At 46.1% G+C, this 20,001-nt stretch overlaps 1 protein-coding gene and 1 long non-coding RNA gene across 6 annotated transcripts in view; one reads left to right on the top strand and one right to left on the bottom strand.

Moving 5' to 3' along the window:
• Ttll11 (tubulin tyrosine ligase like 11) overlaps nt 1-20,001 on the top strand; it is a 231,469-nt gene that overhangs the window by 113,453 nt on the left and 98,015 nt on the right. The window lies entirely within an intron of this gene.
• On the bottom strand, nt 8,181-9,524 carry LOC143441287 (uncharacterized). Its single transcript, XR_013108548.1, has 2 exons — nt 9,333-9,524; nt 8,181-8,854 (listed from the first exon to the last, which is right to left on the bottom strand). It is a non-coding gene; the product is annotated as an uncharacterized LOC143441287 (long non-coding RNA).

The following is a 20,001-nucleotide window of genomic DNA, read 5'->3' as shown; positions in this document are numbered from 1 at the left end:
AGGTTAGTAATGAGAGTACTTCACATCAGTGTCCACACTATTTTTTGAAACAGGTCCTTTACTGAACCTGGGGCTCACCAGTTCCAAAGCCTTAAGGAGCCCGTGTCTCCCCCTCGTCAGATGAGAATGAGAGGTGCATACCAAGGCACCCAGCTTTCTGTGTGGGCATTGGGGATCAGAACTCAGGTCCTCGTGCTTGGGCGGCAAGCACTTTACCCACTGAGCCATCTCCCCCACCCCTGGATGGTCTCCATCTCTCACAGGATCCACCATGACTGTGAAAGTGGTTCATAAATATGAACATCCTGCAAAATGTTAATTACTATGCTCATTGTAGCTTCACTGTAGTTACTAGTAAACATGTCATCCAACCAATCAGTCTCGGAGTCCCGAGAGTTCTTAGCTTAATACTAGCGCATGAGAGTAAATGCTTATCGAAGGAATTAATTAGCAAATCATTAATTTCCTCGAAAACTGACCCTGAAGCTTAAACTTGGGTCTTATCCCAGGCTTGGTGCACGGTAGTCCCCAACTTAAAATGCACTGAGTGAATGAATGAGGGAAAACAGTATGTTCACTGCTGCTGCCTGAGGTGGTAGTCACTGGGATACTAAGTATGCTAATTAGGGTTCATTTAGTGCTACACATTCAGGATGCAGATGAGGATGCCAGCATTAGATGGGAGATCGGCCCAGTTGGCCCATACGTCACCCTCACTGCCAAGATGCCACATTTCTGGGGCAGATGCTCTTGGTGAGAAATGCTGAGAGTGGGTGTGCCCAGGGCGTCAGGTCCTGAGCTTGCATCACGTGACACTTCTGTCTGTACTCCCTTAACACAGGCTGTGGGGTACTGGGAGAATCCACTCCTGGGTTGCCCCTCCTTGTTGTCCATTCAGCAATGGTGACATGCACTCCCTACACCATGAAAGGCCACATGTTGGGCGGGTAGATTAGGGAAATGGATGGTGGAGCTCCAGATGCCTATATCCAGCCCGCTCCATCACTTCCTGCTCCGTGCCCTTGGGCAAGGCTGGCTTTCATGTGTCAGCTTCTGTATCTATCTATAAATCAGGAGAAGACCCACCACATCCACTGACTGCAAGGATCCAGATTATATGTTTGTGAAGTCCAGAGCTTGGCATGTGGAAGGACACAGAGTCAGCAGGCATCGACACCAACACTTTTAGAGTCCTTAGACATGGGAGATAGTATTCAACCAACAGTAGCCTCTATGTATAATTACTATCATTTGCTAGTTATAAAAATGTTCATAATGCTTCCATTTTCTCCGTCTTTGTAATAATTGAGGCCATATTATCTTTTGATAAATATTGACTAAGTGAAGGTCAGGGTTCCAGTCGATGATAATCCTTCCTTTACTGTTAGCTCCACTGGTCAGGACAGAGAGCTGACGACCCGGAGTCATTGCTCTGGCTTTTTCTTGGCATTGCTGAGTTCTCACTCGGTAAATGCAGGATGTGTTTTTTCTCCTCTGTAAAATGGGGGACACTTGTAGCTACTTCAGGGTCATTAAGTATGTTACTCCGTCTAAGGGCTTGGGGTATGGCTGAGTACCTAGGAGCTATGGAGCAAAGGGCAGTTGTGTGGCACACATATAAGGACATCAAGGTCTGTGCTTGGTGGTAGAGTAGGTGCTTGTTAAACACACGTTCCTTCATTCCTTTGCATCTCTCTCCCCTTCTGTCTTCCACTGGCGCCTGCCACTGTGACTCGGCTGCCCAGCTGTGGAGCTCTGCGAATGGCACAACCATGCTGGGGACAGAGGAGAAATGCCATAGCCTGAGCAACTTCTGTTAGTGGCACCTGTGACTCTCTACCGGGATGGTCCCATCAGGATCCCAATACTCGATGCATCATGTACTGGCAGCTAAGGCAGGGACTGGCTGCCAGGCAGTCTTTTCTGGAAACAATTTCCATTAGGACCTTGTCCACCACCATTTCCCTTTTTAATTGTCACGAAGTAATTGAGTCAAATTCCTTCAGCCAATAGCAGCACACAAAATGCATCTGTGCCTGTGTGGCAGCCTCATTAAAATTGCAGAAGTATACTTTCCATACTCTGGGGGCTTCTCTTTCTGAATTAAAAAAAAAAAAGCAACCAAAAAACCTTTCCATTTTATTTTGCTATTTGGAATTGAAATCTTTCTCTTAATACAATCTTTTTTATGTTTATTTATTTGCTGGGGATCGGGGGTGAGACATGAGCCATAGACCCGAGTGTAGTGGTCAGAAGAGATGTGTGGGAGTCACTCCTCAACCTCCATCATGTTGGTTCAGGCTCAGCAGCAGGCGTCTTGGCTGGTTCAGTCCTCTGAGCAGCCCCCTCAGAATCTTCCTGAGAGTCTTACACACCTGCTTCCAGAAATCAAAGAAAGCAATTTGACATTTGTTTTCTCTTTCCTTGTTGCCTTGGAATGAAGAGATGTGCTAATAAACTGGCTTTCAAAATACAAAACAAAACACTCCACACTCCTCCGGTTGTGTTTGCATTTTCCCCACGGTGTAAATACTCTTCCAAGCTGGTTCTCAACAACCAGCTTAGAAAGGGTCCTGAATATTCATAGGCTGCTTGCAAAGGAATAGAAGCGGCCAGCCATAGCCATAGCGAGAGTGAAAAGGACAGGCCACCAAACCCTGGTAGGCCTGGCTTTGGGACTCATCCAACACTTGAGAGCTGGCTTACCTGAAGCAAGGGGATTCCTGGAGCTTCCTTTTATGGGGGTAACAGTGACCTCATGAGAGTGATGACAAATACAAGGGAGAGTGATGCACATCAGGAGCCTCAGATTCAAGGGCCACACTGGCCAAGGCCTGAATCTGCCACCATAGCTTGGCTACAGCTGGGGACCAACAGAGAGCATCACTGGTGCCTACAGCAGCTAAACCAGAGTTTCTGAAGATGCTGGGCAGCTGTGGATAGCTGGCATGTCTGTCACCTCCCAACTGTTGTACACACGGCAGCAGCTACAGAATGGCTTCCCTGCCCCTTATAGCCTGGCATTGTGTGGCAACCTGGTTACTGTTCTTTGATTGGGCTCTTTCAGTTTGTTGTTTTCCATCTTTGTCAATCCTAATGGCTTGTCCTCTGGGTACCACTTCTTCAGCCAGAGCCCTCCCCCTTCCCGCCCCCAGTTTTGTCTTGCTGTCTGCAGTGGGCTGAAGCTGTGTTTTGTTCCACTTTTTTCTCTTAAGTGAGGACAGCTCTGCTGGGGGTTCGAGAATTTTGAGATTCTACCCCTACCCTGTTTTTTCTCTACATCACTTTCTAGCCATGGGAAGCTTGTTGGAGATCCTAAGTGTGCCTTACCCTCTCACACCTTTGGCAATACTCTTCCTCTACCCATGATGCTCCTCTGTTTCCACTGAGTGTCCTTTCACCTCCCGAAAATCAGCTCATCTCATCTCCTGAAACCCTCTTTGCCTACATAGGAAATAGGGCACATGCTTGCTTCTTGAGGGTTTAGAATCACCTAGGAGACAAGACTCTGGGCATGCTGGGAAGGGGTGTATAGATGATGTTAATTGAGTTGAGAAGAGCCATCTTAACTGAAGATTGCTCCACTCCAAGATCATCGTAGTCCTAAATCGAATAAGAAGGAGAAGGTTAGTCGAATGTAGGTGTCCGCCTCTCTCTGCCCCCGACTATGGATGCAATACTCAGACGCCTCACGTTTCTGTCGTTCTGGCCCCCTTCACCATGATGGACTGCATCCTTGAACTGTGAGCCAAGATTAATTTCTTCTCTCAGTTTGTTAGGTCAGATATTTTGTCTGGGCAACACATAAAGCAAAGCAAGATTTCTGGACCCACCGGTGGCACGAAACTGCCCTTAGTTGCTTATCTGCGTCTTGATTAGGCAAGTAGTTATTTGGTGATTTTTCTGGTGAACCAAAAATGAATGAGCTGGGTTTACGGATTAGATTCCAGCTTGTGCCTTCCCAGGTCAGGGCTGCATGGTAGTCATCTGTACCCCTGACTCTCTGCACAGGGCCATGCATGCAGAGTTGGGTTTTGTTTGTTTGTTTGTATTTTTCTCGTATTGAAAAGGCAGATGGAAGGACGGATGGCTGTGAGCCATTCCTTACTCATGTGTGAATCCAGGGCTGTGACTCAGACGGCTAAAGGGACCGCAAGAATGACTTTCTGACTAACTGATTTCCAGAAGCTTCATAGGGAGATTCAGTTCCTACAGCAGGGCTCATTCATGGGCATTACACCGTGGACCACTTTCTTTAAAGGACTTGATACTGACTTTAAAATAAATTTTCTCTGAAAGTGTCCAGGATGAAAGCAATAAACCGAGGGTGAGTATGGGAGGTTGAATGTACTTTGGATCATCCAGGGTTATTTTCAGTTGTGTTTTTCTGGGAAGAAACTGGCTAGCAATGGATCCTGACTTTGCTCAGTGTGTGTGTGTGTGTGTGTGTGTGTGTGTGTGTGTGTGTGTGTGTGTTCATGTGCACTTTGGTACAAAGTATGGAATTCAGGACCTTGCATTCACCAATGCTGGACAAGCACGCTACCACCGAACTCTCTGCTCAGGCCCATGTGTGGACTTGGTAAAGTAGGTATCACACAAAGCTTAGGGATGAGCTGCTAACATCATATCTCCTTCAGCAAAGAAACTCTGATGTTCCATTTCCCCAGCTCCTGAAAACTAACTGGAAGGCTTTTGCTGATGCCACATCTTCCTAGGATGTAACATATCATTATTACTGATTACCATTAGCTACGTATGTGGCTGTCTTGTTGAAATCTGAATGATCTTTGCCAATGCTTTCTCAAAGAAGGAAACTCAGCCTCAGAGACTAGATTACTGCCCGAGGTCCCATGGCCCAGTAAAAATCAAGCCATGCCCATGCTCAGTTTTTTGTTTGTTTTTGTTTGTTTTGTTTTTCCCACTATGCCGTGCTTGCTCAGAGCTCAGGACCCTGTATGTGCTGGGCAATGGCTGAACTCCAAGCTACACCCCAGATGCCTATGGCTAATTGATAGCGTTTTGTGCCGCAGGAGCTTGTATTTTAGCTAAACAGCACATGGAAAATAATGAAAATAATTTAAAGATATACATAAGAACAGTACAGATTTGTATTAAGTGCCATTAATACTTCTCTTGTGTTATGTAGCCTTTCCACTTGAGTTCACTTGAAAAAATAAATTCAGTATTTCCCTGCTCTACTGGTGAAGCCCTAAATTCTAAAATTACCCCAAGGGCAGGAGTTGAGCTCTCCAGTGATTACTCCTGGTGTAACCAGCTTTCCTGGGCTATATTTATCACTTAGTTAATTTGGTCATAGGTTTTCTTCCTTCCAGGAAGATGGTAATTGTATGGAATCACTTTGGTTAGGGATTTATAAGCATCAGATTAATTTGATCTTTTTTGTTCTCTCATGATTAGCTATTTATAAACTGAAGATGGAATTTTATTTTTTGAGCAGACACGAAGAAAGAATTGGCTGGAATTATAGAATCCTTGATGTAAGAAACACTTTCCCAGCCTCTTCCGTGTGTGGGGCAAATTTCCTGGGGAGCTTTAGAGCCAGTGTCAATCTGTGTGGTCTCACAGGCTAAAGACAGGGTTAGACCTTCAACAAACGTGAAGGAGAAGATTTCCTAGAAGCACTGGGATGTGTCCCAGCAGGTGCTTGCTGTTCTGGAACCTGGAATGCCCCAGAGGCTCATGGATAAGCTTAGTTCTAAGCCTGTCAGGTGGCAGAAGCTCTAAGAAGTAGGGACCAATGGGAGGTCTTGGGCCATTGAGGACAAGCTTCCAAGGGGGATTCTAGGATTCCAGCCCCTCCCTCTCCCTCTTTACTTCCTAGTTGTCCTAGAGTGAACAGCTTCCTCCACCACAATGTGCTGCCTCCCCACAGGCCCAGAGGCAGTGTTTCCCTATCATGATATGGAACCTCTAGAACCGTCACCCTAAATAGACTTTTAAGCACATTATCTCAGGTGTTTGTTGCAGTGAAGGAAAGCTGACCAAACACAGTTAGCCATGTAGCCCGATGTAGCTTGTGTCCATAATCCTAGGATTTAGGAGGCTGAGGAGGGAGGATGGCCTGGAGTTCAAGGTGAGCCTGGGCCATAGAACGGGGCCCTGCTTCAAAACATAAACAAACATGAAATAGCTTTTAAGCTCACGATTTGGGTGTTCAAAGGCACAGCGGGAGTAACAGCTGAGCTGTGGTAAGGATCCTCCTATAGAGAGAGGAAACAGTGGGAGGAAGTGGTCAGACCTCAACACACAGAGAGTATGTGTAGGCTGCAGCCAGGTTCAGCTTTGTGTCACAGTCTCCTGAGAACAGCCCTAATCCCTGCCAAGGGCACTCCCCGAGCCAGCCTTCGGCCCTGCCACCAGATCCTGCCTCCTAAAGGCTTCTTATTACTTCCCAAGCCACTAACCTGGGGCTAAGCCCCCAACACACAGGCCCTCAGGAAACAACCATGTCCAGACCATAGCGGGACAGGGCAGTGTTGGGTGCTAGTAGACATTCTCTTTTCTTTGAGGTGATCCTTGTCCAGGAGGAGACAGGCAGACTCATATTCTGTCTTCTGAGCCTCTGTAGGTCTAATCTGACCTGTTTTGACCATTCTTAGAAACCAATAAGATCTATGAAACAGCAATTTTTCATTTGCTAATCTATGATAAACTATCTCTCATTGAAAAGTAAAAGGCTTTTGTTTTCTGCTAAAATGATTTAAGCATCAGCGAGCAGATGAGGTAAGAGTCTAGGGAAGCGATAAGCCTTTCCCCTGTTCATCAGGATTGGCCACAAAGATCTAGTCCATCAATTAACCCAGATGTCCTTGAATAGTTGTCCATTATGATCTGTACACCCAAGGAGAGCTGGGCCACTCCATGGCTGCCTTGAAGGAGAGAAGTAGACAATTGTATCACTGTTGGGCCCTGACAGTCACAGGGCATACACCCTCTGGGCATCTGTGAGTTCTGAATCGGCACTGTTCTGTGGACACTCCCTAAAAGACTCATGGGCCAAGGTCATGCAAGGTGTGTGTTACAATTACCATTTTTCAGCTCATACTGCTGAGTGCCCTGTGACCTTCAGGACTGCCAAGGCTGAGGGACTGGTCTTCTAGGCACCATTCCGAATTCTGTAGCTATAGCCTAATAGTGACTGTAGGGACACTGACAGCTCACTTGCTTAAAGACTATCAGACTCCCATCCTTAGCCGTGGACCAATTTGTGAAGGCTAAATAAGGGGCACAGAGTTTGTTCTAAGTTCAGGAGAAGCCCTAATAGCATAAACTGGCTCTTAGTTGCTCTAGAAGCAGCTGGTAGAGACAGGCATGGCATCTGAAGAGTTCTTTCTGTACCGAGCAGGAGCCTGGGGGAAGTATAGGAGCAGTCTGCAGTAGCTGTGTAAATATGCAGAGAGAAAAAGTGCTAAAAGGTTGATGGTTTGTTTGGAAGCAGGGTAGGCAGACTCCCAGCTTACCTCCCAGAGAACCATGGAGTGAGGGTGAGGGAGATATGAGGGGAGCTTGGTCTGCGTCCTACAGAAAAGAGTGACAGTCCCTAGGATGGTCGGGATCAGTGTGAAGCAAGGTGCCTGCCTGCAAGACCAGTTGCTAGAAAGGAGCACTTGGAACAAAAGCCCCGAGCCCGGTCCCCTGTCTACTTAGCTGGCTGGTGTGCAGCTACAACATACCAGTAAAGAGGCCAGGGACTCAGAACGAAGGCTAGAGCAGAGCAATTTTTGTGAGGGTGACAGCAGGAAGAGCAGCTTCACGGGAGGAGAATCAGCCCTGTTCTGGACAGGTCAACTGTAAAGCACATGTCAGCGCTCAGTAAATGTCACTATTATCACCATGGTCATCACCGCCAGTTTCACAGCTGTCGGCTCATCCGTCAGCAGCCAGCAGCCTTGTTAAAGGTGAGGTCTTCTGGGAAAAGGGGAGCAGCAGAGAGGAAGGGGGACCTCAGAGAGAGCAGCCCTACCTCCATCTCTCTTAGAAGCCAGCACAGAGGCATCTGTGAGTTCCCAGCTCTCACGTTTGTGACAATGTGTCTACTTGAGGGTTTCTTAAAATTAAGTGCAATTTCAGAAGTGAGGCGTAAGCGCTAGTTCTGCCTGGCAACCCTGAGGTCCCTACTTGAAAGCTCTCACACACACTAAGACAATGACAGGCACTGCGCAGTTAAAATGTTTTAATGGAGAAAAATGGATGTGAACAGCAGAATCTTAAATGCATTAGTTTTCGACATTGTGAAATTAATTGGCTCCCAAATATAGCCCTCTCCTGTAGTAAGTGGAGCTCTGAAGAGCCTCCAGTTTTCTCACTGCCTGTAGCCAACATCTCTGGGTTCCACAGTGAATAAAGGCCTCTTTGTTTAATTAGAGTTGAATAGTGTTTGAATAAGTTGGTAATCCAATTAAAATTATATTTGCAGTTTATGCAAAATTAAAAAAAAAAGTGACTTGTTCAGCAAATGTCTTATAAAGCTTGCTCTGTAGCCTGCAGGGAGCTGGAGGCGGGGTTTCAGTGTGGCCTAGGAAACAGGCCTGCTCTTCAGAGAGCTTGGGGACTCCAGCATGACACCAACACATGGCATAGGAGGTCGAGGCACTCTCAGGGCTCAGAGGAAAGTGTTTGCTCTGCCTTGAGAAGGGGACACTTCAGTGGGCTTTGAAGAGAAGAGGAAGATGCCACTCTAAAAGGGAGTCCACTTAGGCCACAGTGATGGCCAAGGATAGAGACCATCTGAAGTGAGATGCTGAGGCAGGTGTGACAGGCACTTCGGCAGTTCCCCTGTCTGATCGGGTGCAGACTCGTGAAGCCAGCAGGAAACACAGATTCCAAGGAACTAAAAGAGAGTTGAAGCAAAGAGGGCTGAGAATACTGCTTAGAGGTGGAGCCCTCGCCTTGCATGTACAAGGGCCTGGGTTCAATCCTCAGTGAGAGGTGGGGGAGGGGTGGAGAAAAATAGGTCAGAAACACACCACCCAGAGGGCGAGATGGGGGATTCAATGAAGGGGGCTAGGGAAGAGTGGGGTACCCTATTAGCACACAATTGTACATCATTAAAAAAAAAAGGATCACAAACTCAACAAACAAACAACTTTTGTCCTTATCTGTGCTTTCAGTGACTGGGTAGCCATCTGAACCATTGCTGAAGTCCCCAGAGCAAGCTCAGTTGTCAGGACCAGCAAGGAAGGAACTGGCCAGGTGGCTGCTGTGTAGAAGGGGCTGGCTCTTCTCCACAGGTCACCTTTTCATGTAGTATAGAAGACTCTCTTGCCTTTCGTACCCACCCAGACCCCCCAGAAGCCCAGCTATCTTACCTGCTTTGCCTCTTCCTCAAGCTGATGCTCCCCGTGTCCTCTCCTTGCTGGCAGCTGGGCTGGGCCTCACCTGATGAGATGCCTTTCAGAGCCACGGTTGCATCAGCAGAACTGGGGTCCTCAGGCTGGGCTGGGCTCAGCGAGCACCAGAGATTTCCTCCATGCTGCGAGCAGGCACTTTTTGTCTGTTTCCTGCTTTTACAAAATGAAACATCTATACTATTAATCATGAAACATTTTAACTCTCTAGACAATACAATGGATAACTATGTAGTCTCCATAGAGGGACATGATTTTGCCTTATCTATTTCAAATTTCTGCTTTTTTTAATTTTAAAGAATTAATTACATGTATATTTTGACAATTTTATACATGCATATAATTTTTATAACTATTGCTCAAAAGTCACTTATGTTGTGTTCCATAAAGAACCATTACTCTCTGTTCTTTTTGCTAAAGACACATACATTCATAGACAGTACACGTGATTATTTTATACACCAGTTTTTTTAAAATCTAAATGACACAACACTGTGCCCTGTTTTAACCAGCCTGTCCCCTAGCACTGTGTTTTGATGTTTACTGCATGTGACATATTTAGACCTCTGCCGGGTGCCCATTGTTCACGCTGCTGGCTACACAGTATTTCATCTGATAAACCACAGTTTCTCTCTGTGTTCCTCATTAGCTCACTCTTAGCAAAGAGGGGTCAAGCTGCTCCCGTCACCTTCATTGTGACAAGCAGAGCCACTCTGTGACCTTCTGTGTGTCCCTGGTACCCATGAGTAAGAAGTTCTCTCGACTGGGGCTAGAGTAGAAATGGGCTCTTTACAGATAAAGGCTACCTATTTATTATGTTATGTTATTATATTATATTATTATGTGTTGGGAAAAAGAAGGCTTGGGGATCCCAGGGTTCCTCCCGCCATGCTGTGGGTAGTCGGCTGGGAACGCTCTGGGTTCCTCCAGCTGGAAGTTGGGCCCGGCTGCTCATTAACTAAAAGCCTCTCCCCGGCTCCTCACGGTTCCTCATAGCGGCGGGGCCCCAACACACGAGGAAGCCCTTGGGTTTCCAAAACTGGTTTATTCACATGGCGGATGGTGGATGGATCTGGATGCATACCCCCCTAAACCCAGGATTGACCTGAGTTAAAAAGGGGAGGGGCTGGGGAGGAATGTTTAATCGGCTCCACCTCTGGCCTTCAGGTACCTCATTAGTATGTAAATCTCTCTAGGGCCTGTTCGCCCCCTCCACCAGTGTAAGTGACTGAAGGGTGAAGGTGGAATGGAGATTAGACCTCGTGTTAGGCCCAACAATTATGTTACGTAAAATGTTATTTTCTCGCCCCAAGACTTTAGGGACCTGGTTATCTGCTCCATTCCTCCAACCTAAAACCCTCAATAAATATCTGTTCAAAGAATGGACACACTCACATGACACCCCAGAGTGACTATACTAACTTACACTCCCACCAGTTTGTGTAAACACCCCCATTTCTGGCATTCTTGCCAACACCTGTCATAGGTTAATGTTTGCCCATTTGGTCCATATGGACAGCAACATTGTCACTTCATTTGCATTCCTGGGATTACTAATGAGCCTGTCTGTCTTCAAGTAGAGTTACGGGCCATTTAGATTTCCCCCTTTGAGATACCTTGTCTGCTTTCTCTGTTGGTCCTGTTTTCTTACAGTTTTGTAGACATGTTCTCTTCATCCTGGCTTAAAAGTGTCTGGTGGCTGCATGGGCCATGGACAACAGCTGTGCCTGGACTTTATAGTTTGCCTGTTGGCAAGTACAGGCCCTCATTTATGTATCTTAACTTTTTTTTTTTTAGCTTGCTTTTTAAAATAAATACTTTAGCTTTTAAAGATAAATTAAATTTTTTTTATTTTATGTGCTTTGGTGTGAGGGTGTCGGGTCCTTTGGAACTGTAGTTTTAACACTTGTGAGCCACCATGTAGGTGCTAGGAATTAAACCCAGGTCCTCTGGAAGAGCAGCTAGTGCTCTTAACTGTTGAACCGTCTCTCTAGCCCCTTTTTAGTTTTGATACAGGCAGTTCAGACTGACCTTGAACTCAATATGTAACCCAGGTGGTCCCAAATATACAATCCTCCTGCCTCTACTTCCAAGTACTGGAGTCGTAGCTATACATACGATTCCCAGCTTTTTAACTTTGTAGCCTTACCACATGTTTGCTAAGACTGACAGTTTTAACTTTCCTTTCTTTTTAAATATTTACTTATTGTTTTTTGTTTTCTTGAGACAGGGTTTCTCTATGTAGCCCTGGCTGTCCTGGAACTTTCTCTCTAGACCAGGCTGGCCTCGAACTCAGAGATCCACCTGCCTCTGCCTTCTAAGTGCTGTTAAAGGCATGAGCCACCATACCTGGCTCTTCCTTCTCTTTTGAAATATCATTTTATCCTCATGTTTACTGTGATCATAATTTGAAATGGGATCTTCTAGTATTTTCTGTTTCTAACTGTGCCAGTGTGACGTCAGCCATGGGTTCTGGCAGGAATCTATTGTCAGGTTATCATGTTTGCAGTACTAGGATAAACATACACATTTATAGAATATATATATGTGTGTATATATATGTATATATACACATATGTACATATATACATATATGTATATATATACACATATGTGTATATATATACATATATACATATATATTCTACTGAATCTGTTTCTAGAGAGCACATCTTCAGTTCTCAAACCCTTGGGGTTTGGTTTATTAAAAACTTTGTTTTTTAAATATTCTTAGGTCAGGATTTTGTGTTTCGCTTTGTCATTTTCTCAGGCATCTTTCTCTTCATGGTTTGTACTATACTCTTCAGCTTCCATTGGTTTGCATAGCCAAGGAGTCAGTGAACATTTCGGATGCCACTGTTAGATGCCAATACAGTAGGGTGAAGAGAAGGAAAGGTTTGGGAGTCTGAAAAGTCATTGTTTGACAAACACTTTTCCCACAATTAGTGCTACTGTCCTGAAAGCCCATGGAAACAGTGCTATGCTATGGGGATTGGTCTGGGCTCGGGCTTGGGTCACATGAGCCTGGATTACAATTCTGCTCCATCAGTAACTGATCATGTCACCATGAGTGAGTGTAAGGCTCCAGTTTATCCCTTAAAGCAGGACATTAATTGTGTGCTTCACAAAGTATATCGGACTCTATGTGGTATAAAATGCTTAGCACGGTACCCAGCATACAGTGGGGATCAATCAAATGGAGCTGTCATTAATTGCACCCATCTTTCCATTTGTTCCTATAATTGCTTTATGAGATAGATTATTGTTAGCAATTTGACAGATGTTTCATGAGCATGTGGGAGCATTTACTAAAATATTGTAAAAATGTTGCTTTTATTAATATATGTAAAAGGGCTTTGATCGATGTCAAATACCATGAAGATGGAAGGTAATGTCGTTCTCCAGGATGGCTTAGGCCCAAATTGTTGTCTGCATTTGGAAGTGTCACTGCAGGAATTTAAAATCATGTATCACAAGAATCAGAGAAACAGCCTCCATGGAAGAGATGGGAGGAGACCAGAAGATGGATCAAAAAGATCATTTAGCAGGAATATCTAGGAATTGCTATATTAAAACACCAAGGCCGTTGAGTGTCTACATGTGTGCATGCTCCCAAGTGTGTGAATACATGTGGAGGTCAGAAGTCAAACTCAGATGGTGTTGTTCAGGCAACACCCATCTCCTTTTTACAGACAGCATCCCTTGCTTGCCCAGAATTCACCAGGTAGGCTGACTAACCATAGAGCCTCAGGGACCAGCCTGTACTCCCCCTGCCCAGCACTAGGGTCACAAGTGTGTGGCATACCCAACACTTGTTTTGTTTAGTTTGTTTGTTGAAACAAGGTCTCTATGTAACTCTGGCTGTCCTAAAATTTGGTAAGTAGACTAGGGAGGCCTCAAACTCACAAAGACCTGCCCCAGGCTCCCAAGTGCTGGAATTAAAGGTGTGCACCTCTGTGCCCAGCTAACACTTTAAACTGTGCCCACTGGAGATTGAGCCCAGGTATCTCTGACTTATCAGGTCTCCATGCTTGTAAGTCAAGCACTTTGCTGTCTGAGCTATTCTCCCATCCCCAAACAGTAAAATCTTAAGTGTGACCGTGTCTGACATGTATGATTATAGATTACTTTTCTTTAAACTTCTCTGACTGTTCCAAGTTTCTCCTGTGTTCTGGTCTGGTGAGGAAGGGGAGGGGTCAGCTGCACACAGGAAGGAGAGCTGGGCATTGAGTCCCAGTAAACTATCTAACAAAGCCCCAACTTCCAGCCACGTGCTGGGACTGGGGCCTTCAAAACTTGTCCTGGCTCCTCTCGCCTCAAAATCCTACTTGATACACGTAGCTTTAGGGTCCTCCTCTGTCTTTGATCACTGAGTTAGATTCTTTCTTTTAGCTTGCTGGAAGGACCTGCCTGACTCTCCAGGTAGGGAGACCTAAAGGTGTTGGCCACACCACCCTTTCTGTATATTGTCTGTTTATCTTTGACAGTCCTCAGGGTAGTCAAAACCAGTCAAGGAGTCTCCACCAGAGCACATAGAAGTTACATGGAGGTCACGTAGAGACGGCCACAGCTCCTCCCTCCTAAGCCAGGTAGGCTCTGCTCTGAGTGTCTCTCTCAGCTCTTCCAGGCACCTAAGCCAGAGCCAGCACCCCTTCCAGGTGAGCGCTCTTTGATGACCTTGGGAATTTATGGTTCATCGTTCTCTCCTTCACCATGCTTGCTAGGCAGACTGTCATCTTCTCTAGCTTGGATAGCTCTGAGCAACTCATAACCTGTCTTCTTAGCTGTTCCCACTTTCTTTTCTACTTTCCTGTCAGCAGCCAGTGCCTTTTCTCCATTTTTATGCACATGCCTGTGTGAGTGTGCGTGTATGAGCGTGTGTGTGTGTATACATGTATCTGTGTGTAGGTACACATGCACCTGTGTGTGTGTGTGTATACATGTATCTGTGTGTAGGTACACATGCATCTCTGTGTGTGTGTTTACATGTATCTGTGTGTAGATACACATGCACCCGTGTGTGTGTTTACATGTATCTGTGTGTAGATACACATGCACCCGTGTGTGTGTTTACATGTATCTGTGTGTAGGTACACATGCACCTGTGTGTGTGTGTGTATACATGTATCTGTGTGTAGGTACACATGCATCTCTGTGTGTGTGTTTACATGTATCTGTGTGTAGATACACATGCACCCGTGTGTGTGTTTACATGTATCTGTGTGTAGATACACATGCACCCGTGTGTGTGTTTACATGTATCTGTGTGTAGGTACACATGCATCTCTGTGTGTGTGTTTACATGTATCAGTGTGTAGGTACACATGCACCTGTGTGTGTGTGTTTACATGTATCTGTGTGTAGATACACATGCACCCGTGTGTGTGTATACATGTATCTGTGTGTAGGTACACATGCACCTGTGTGTGTGTGTTTACATGTATCTGTGTGTAGATACACATGCACCCGTGTGTGTGTATACATGTATCTGTGTGTAGGTACGTACACATGCACCTGTGTGTGTGTGTTTACATGTATCTGTGTGTAGATACACATGCATCTCTCTGTGTGTGTTTACATGTATCTGTGTGTAGGTACACATGCACCTGTGTGTGTGTGTGTGTGTGTTTACATGTATCTGTGTGTAGATACACATGCACCTGTGTGTGTGTGTTTACATGTATCTGTGTGTAGGTACACATGCACCTGTGTGTGTGTTTACATGTATCTGTGTGTAGGTACACATGCACCTGTATATGTGTGTTTACATGTATCTGTGTGTAGGTACACATGCACCTGTGTGTGTGTGTGTGTGTGTTTACATGTATCTGTGTGTAGGTACACTTGCACCTGTGTGTGTGTGTGTACATGTATCTGTGTGTAGGCACACATGCACCTGTGTGTTTACATGTGGAGGAACAACATACATTTGGAATCATCCTTGATTGTTTTCACCTGATGCATTGAGTTAGACTCTTTCAATCAAATGCAGAGCTCACTGATATGGCTAGCCTTGCCAGCCAGCTTGCTCTGGGGATCCCCTGTCTCTGACTTCTAAGGCTACCTGTGGGTCACTACTCCCACCTGGCGTTGACTTGGGTTCTGGGAATCCAAACTCCAGTCCTCAGATATTCAAGGCAAATGCTTTAACCACTGAGCCTCCTCCTGAACCCAAGATGATCTTTTTCAAAACTCCATTTGAAATGGAATAACTGATGGCTTTTCAGTTCCCCATAGAATGAAGATCAGACCAGGTCTAGTACCAGACAAGGTTTTACATTGTTTAGTTTATATCTTGGTTCTCAATCTGAAGTTCTTAGAGCCCCGGGCTTGCCCAAGACCTTGTCAGGGTATCTGTGAGGTGAAAGCAGTTGTCATCAGCCCGACACTAAGAGACTATTTACCCTTTTCATGGTACTGATGCTGGCCCAGCCACTGTAAACAGTGTGATAAGTAAAACCTCTGGCTAAGCATCAGTTAAGATGGTGACAGCAGAATCAGAGGATGGCCCAGCAGGGAACAGCCCTGGCCACCAAGCCTAATGATGGAACATTTTTTAAAAAATCAAAATAGGGAGCACTGTCTGCTCTTCCAGAGGTCCTGAGTTCAATTCCCAGCACCCACATCATGGCTGACAACCATCTGTAATGGGATCTGATGTCCTCTTCTGACATGCAGGTGTACATGCAGATAGAACACTCTTACACATACATACATACATACATACATCTTAAAAAATGTTTTCAAAATAAAAATTCAAATCTCAACCTTTGTTATACAGTTTCTGTTGGTGGCACTGGTAATATTGTGTGTGACAAATGGCCAAGTGACAATGGCTAAGATGCTTCTGTTGCTATCCAAGGAAACACAGAAAGCCCTTGTGTTTGTGTGAGTTGTTAATGACCACAACAGGAAGGGCTCTCCTGACAAAAAAACTGGCAGGCAATCTGCTGTTTCAAAATGAAGAAGCAAGCTTTCCACTTCAAGGAAACCAGATTTGGAGTCTTCAGGAAGCTTGTACCTGCCACTGTGTGCTTGTTGACTTTTCGGTACTTAAAGAGTTTTTCTATTGAAGTCAGAAGTCACCATGATGTCATGATAGTGTATGCTAGATGTATATGTGAAAGATCCCCCAAAACCAGTGTCTTCCAAACACCCAAACCATGACATTGCCACACTCCTCGGGGTAGAGGTTGGTCCAAGGCACGTGGTGGAGCCAGCCTCGCCTCATAGAGCATTCAGTTTGTGAACACCACTCAGGTTCTGCTTTGCCTGTCACCTAACAAAGTGGCCCCCGAGGAGACCTGGTGTATGCCAGGTTTTCATCATATAGCCCTCTTCAAACATTACAGCACACTGAACGTAGAAACAGGTGGGAGACTCCGGCTATCCCCCGCCCCTCTGGTGTGTGTAAGGTGCACACACATGTGCATGTGTGTGGAGGTCAGAGATCAACTCTAGGTACTGGTCCTCATGCCCCAGCCAGCTTGTCTTTTGAGACAGGGTCTCTCACTGACCCAGGCCTTGCCTTAGGCTAGACAGCCTGGGCACTAAGCCACAGGGATCCGCCTACCCCGGCCTCCCTAGCGCCGGGGTGGGAAGCTGCTCCACTAAATTGTAGGCTATTTTAACGTGGGTTCTGGAGGTTGGATTCAAGTTCTTGTGGTCGCAGGGCAAACGTTTTACCAACTGAGTTCGCTCCAGCTTCCCCAAACATCTTTTTCTAAAGTCATTATGAGGATTTGTAAATGTGCATTTTTTGCAGTTTCTTACAAAAATGGGATTTTCATGAGCATGTTTGTTTTCATTACTGTCTTACTGACTTATCGTTAGTAATGTATTGTTGGAAGAACTTGGATGCTTTTAAGTGTTCTGTCTCACTTTGTGTTATGGGAACTGATGGGTTGTGGGAGTATGAGGGACTTCCGAGTGCATGGCCCTTGAGAGTCGCTGGTCTAAGCTCTGTCATAAAGGTCTAAAATTCCAGCCTCCCCCCACATCACTCATAATATTCCCAAATGTCCCCTAATCCCTTCTTTCTGTCCCACAGTCACTTTCCTCAACCTGACTGCCCTGTGCTTCAAGGCTTCTTCACATGCAGTTTCTCATGCCAAAAATGGACACCCTAACCCCAGCCCTCCCCTCCCCACCTGGGCTGTCTCTTTCCAGCGCAGCTTGAGGAGGCTTCTCCTAGCCAGCATCTACCCAGCGTGCTTTCATTCCCCCGCCCCGTAGGCTCCATGTTAATGTGTTTCCTAATGATCTGTACCTTCAGATTGAAATTCTCATTATGTCCCTCCTTTATCATCTCCCTTCTGCACCTATCTTACAAGTGCCTCCTCTGCCGCCCGTTGTATCATATTAATCACCAGCTGTCTGAGAGAAGAGAGAGAAAAAGCTAACCGACATTTTCGGTGTGAGAGCAGTCAGTTCTCGGTCTTTTCCCCGAGTAAGAGGGTCTTATATACCTCTTTACAGGTGCTGGGATAATTTAGTCACTGTTGTTAGGGTTTTTTTTTTCCTCCCAAGCCCAGGAAGAAAAGCATCTGCTGTTGTCATTACTGAGGCCAATTTCCCTGTCTCTTGTAGCCGGAAGCCCCTGACGTGTGTGCTTGTTCTGCACACCTAGCCACTCCTCTCATTTTCTCAGTACAGCATCTTGTTCTCTGAGCTCCAGCCCTTATGTAAACTCGGCCCTCACCCAAGCTCAGGATCAGCGGGAATCAGCCGTAGCCTTTGCTTTTCCTTTGCAAAGAAAAAAAATAGTGGGTTATCCAGATGTCTCATCCTGCTGTGGTTCCATAAAAGGCGGGATAGGATTTTTTTTTTTTTACTGGAACTATTAGAAAGAGACCAGGCTACCTGTGCCCTTGGCTGAAGAGGTCTGGTTGTGAAGCATATCCTGATACAAATGATGCCAGAGCTCGGCTCCTCTCTGGACCTGGTTTCCCCTCTGTCGGATGAACAGGTCCCAGAGAGTAAACTCCAGGTTGCTCTTGGTGCAGAGGAGGGACACATGATGGGAAACACACCAGGGTCTTCTCTCCAAAGAACGCAGTGCCTTAGATACCCTAAAGCATGTAGGAAATGATATCCACTCTGCACTTGTGCATATTTGTTTCCATACACGTGTGTGTGCATGAATACTCTAGACTGCTTGCCTTGTGCCAGGACCCTTGCTGATCCTGGGATGTGGTGGCATCAAATGAGGAAGAGCAGTACCCATCAACTCTAAAGAGTTCATAGGCTTGCGATGGAGCTATGTAGCATGTGTGACTAGCCAGGCTCCAGAGCTCCGCGAGGAGGGTGCTGTCCTGAAGGAGAGACAGAACATGATGTCCTGATGCTTAGGGCAGGAATGGGGGAGTGGGTGCCAATTAGGAGTGGTGACAGTCTCCAGTTGAGGAACTTGAGGAAGCCTCTTGGAAAGTCATGATTTAGCCAAGGCTAGTGCCATATGCCTGACATCCCAACACTCAGGAGGTGGAGGGAGGAAGACTGTAAAATATGGTGGGGTATGGGCTACACAGTGAAGCCCTGTTTTATAGATAGGGGAGAGAGATGGGGGCAGGAGATCTATTATCAAATCTAAACCATAGAGCTCAATGAAAAATACTGCAAAAATCTGGAGAGGAGAGAAATCAAAGTGCCCTAACCTCAATAAGGAAGGGTTCTGAGAAAAAGAGAGAGGATCCATTGTACACACTAAAACTTTTTGTTTGAGATTCTGGAATCATGTAGCTAACCCAGGGTGAGTTATTATATGGACGCAAGCTCCCAACGTTCAACTACCCTGTCTCAGTAGTTGAACTACTGAGCATTTCAGGTCTGTGTGAAACAGCGATCTGGAAGGCAGGGGGAGACGGTCGGGCTGAAGACACTTAAGAACATATCACTCCCCTTCAAATAAGAAGCTCAGTCGAGCGACTTGTTTTTAATTTTTCAGCCCTGCGGCCTCCTTAGTAGTCTAGCTGGGAGAGGTCTGCATACACACCAGGGCTTCAGAGGATGCTGGGCAGTCTGGTGCCGTTAGCACGTGCTCTTTGCCCAGGGCACATTAGATCATTACCAAGCACTCACAGCATCTGACAAATGGGAGAGCTACCGCTCAGGCAATTTCCCAGTGAATGGCTGAGCCAGGTGGAGTGGGCAGATAGGCAGCCTGACTGAACAGGGGAAGCTAATACTAATCATTAGGTCTTTGAACCTTACCATGTTCCCAATTAATGGGCGAATAAAGTGAAACGAGTAATTAGATGGATTCCAACCCACTAGCTGTGCTTCCCCGCTTGGGTGCCTCCCACCTCCTTACCTCTCAAGGCAGAGCAGCGACTCCAACTCTGCTGCACAGAGAGCGAGCGAGCGGTGTGGGCTTAGGATACTCATAGCATTAATAACCGCTGGCCACTGAGAATGTAAAAAGGGCACTTAGGATGAGGCCAAGGTCAGTGCTAGGATGTTGGCGTTTGGACAGTGATGACATGCCGGCTCCTTCTTAGAGGCACAAAGGTCAGGATGAAGGAAGCATGAAGCACCACCAGGACCACCTGGTTGGGTGGCTGGCCTGGGACAGAAGCCACCCTGGGGTTTTCCCTCTTAGGCCAGGACTCTCCCCAGCTGACTGGCCCAG

Source organism: Arvicanthis niloticus, chromosome 2, assembly GCF_011762505.2.
Source record: "Arvicanthis niloticus isolate mArvNil1 chromosome 2, mArvNil1.pat.X, whole genome shotgun sequence".
NCBI classification, from domain to species: domain Eukaryota; kingdom Metazoa; phylum Chordata; class Mammalia; order Rodentia; family Muridae; genus Arvicanthis; species Arvicanthis niloticus.
The sequence above is the reverse complement of the archived record's forward strand: the minus strand, read 5'-3'. Positions and strand labels throughout refer to the sequence as shown.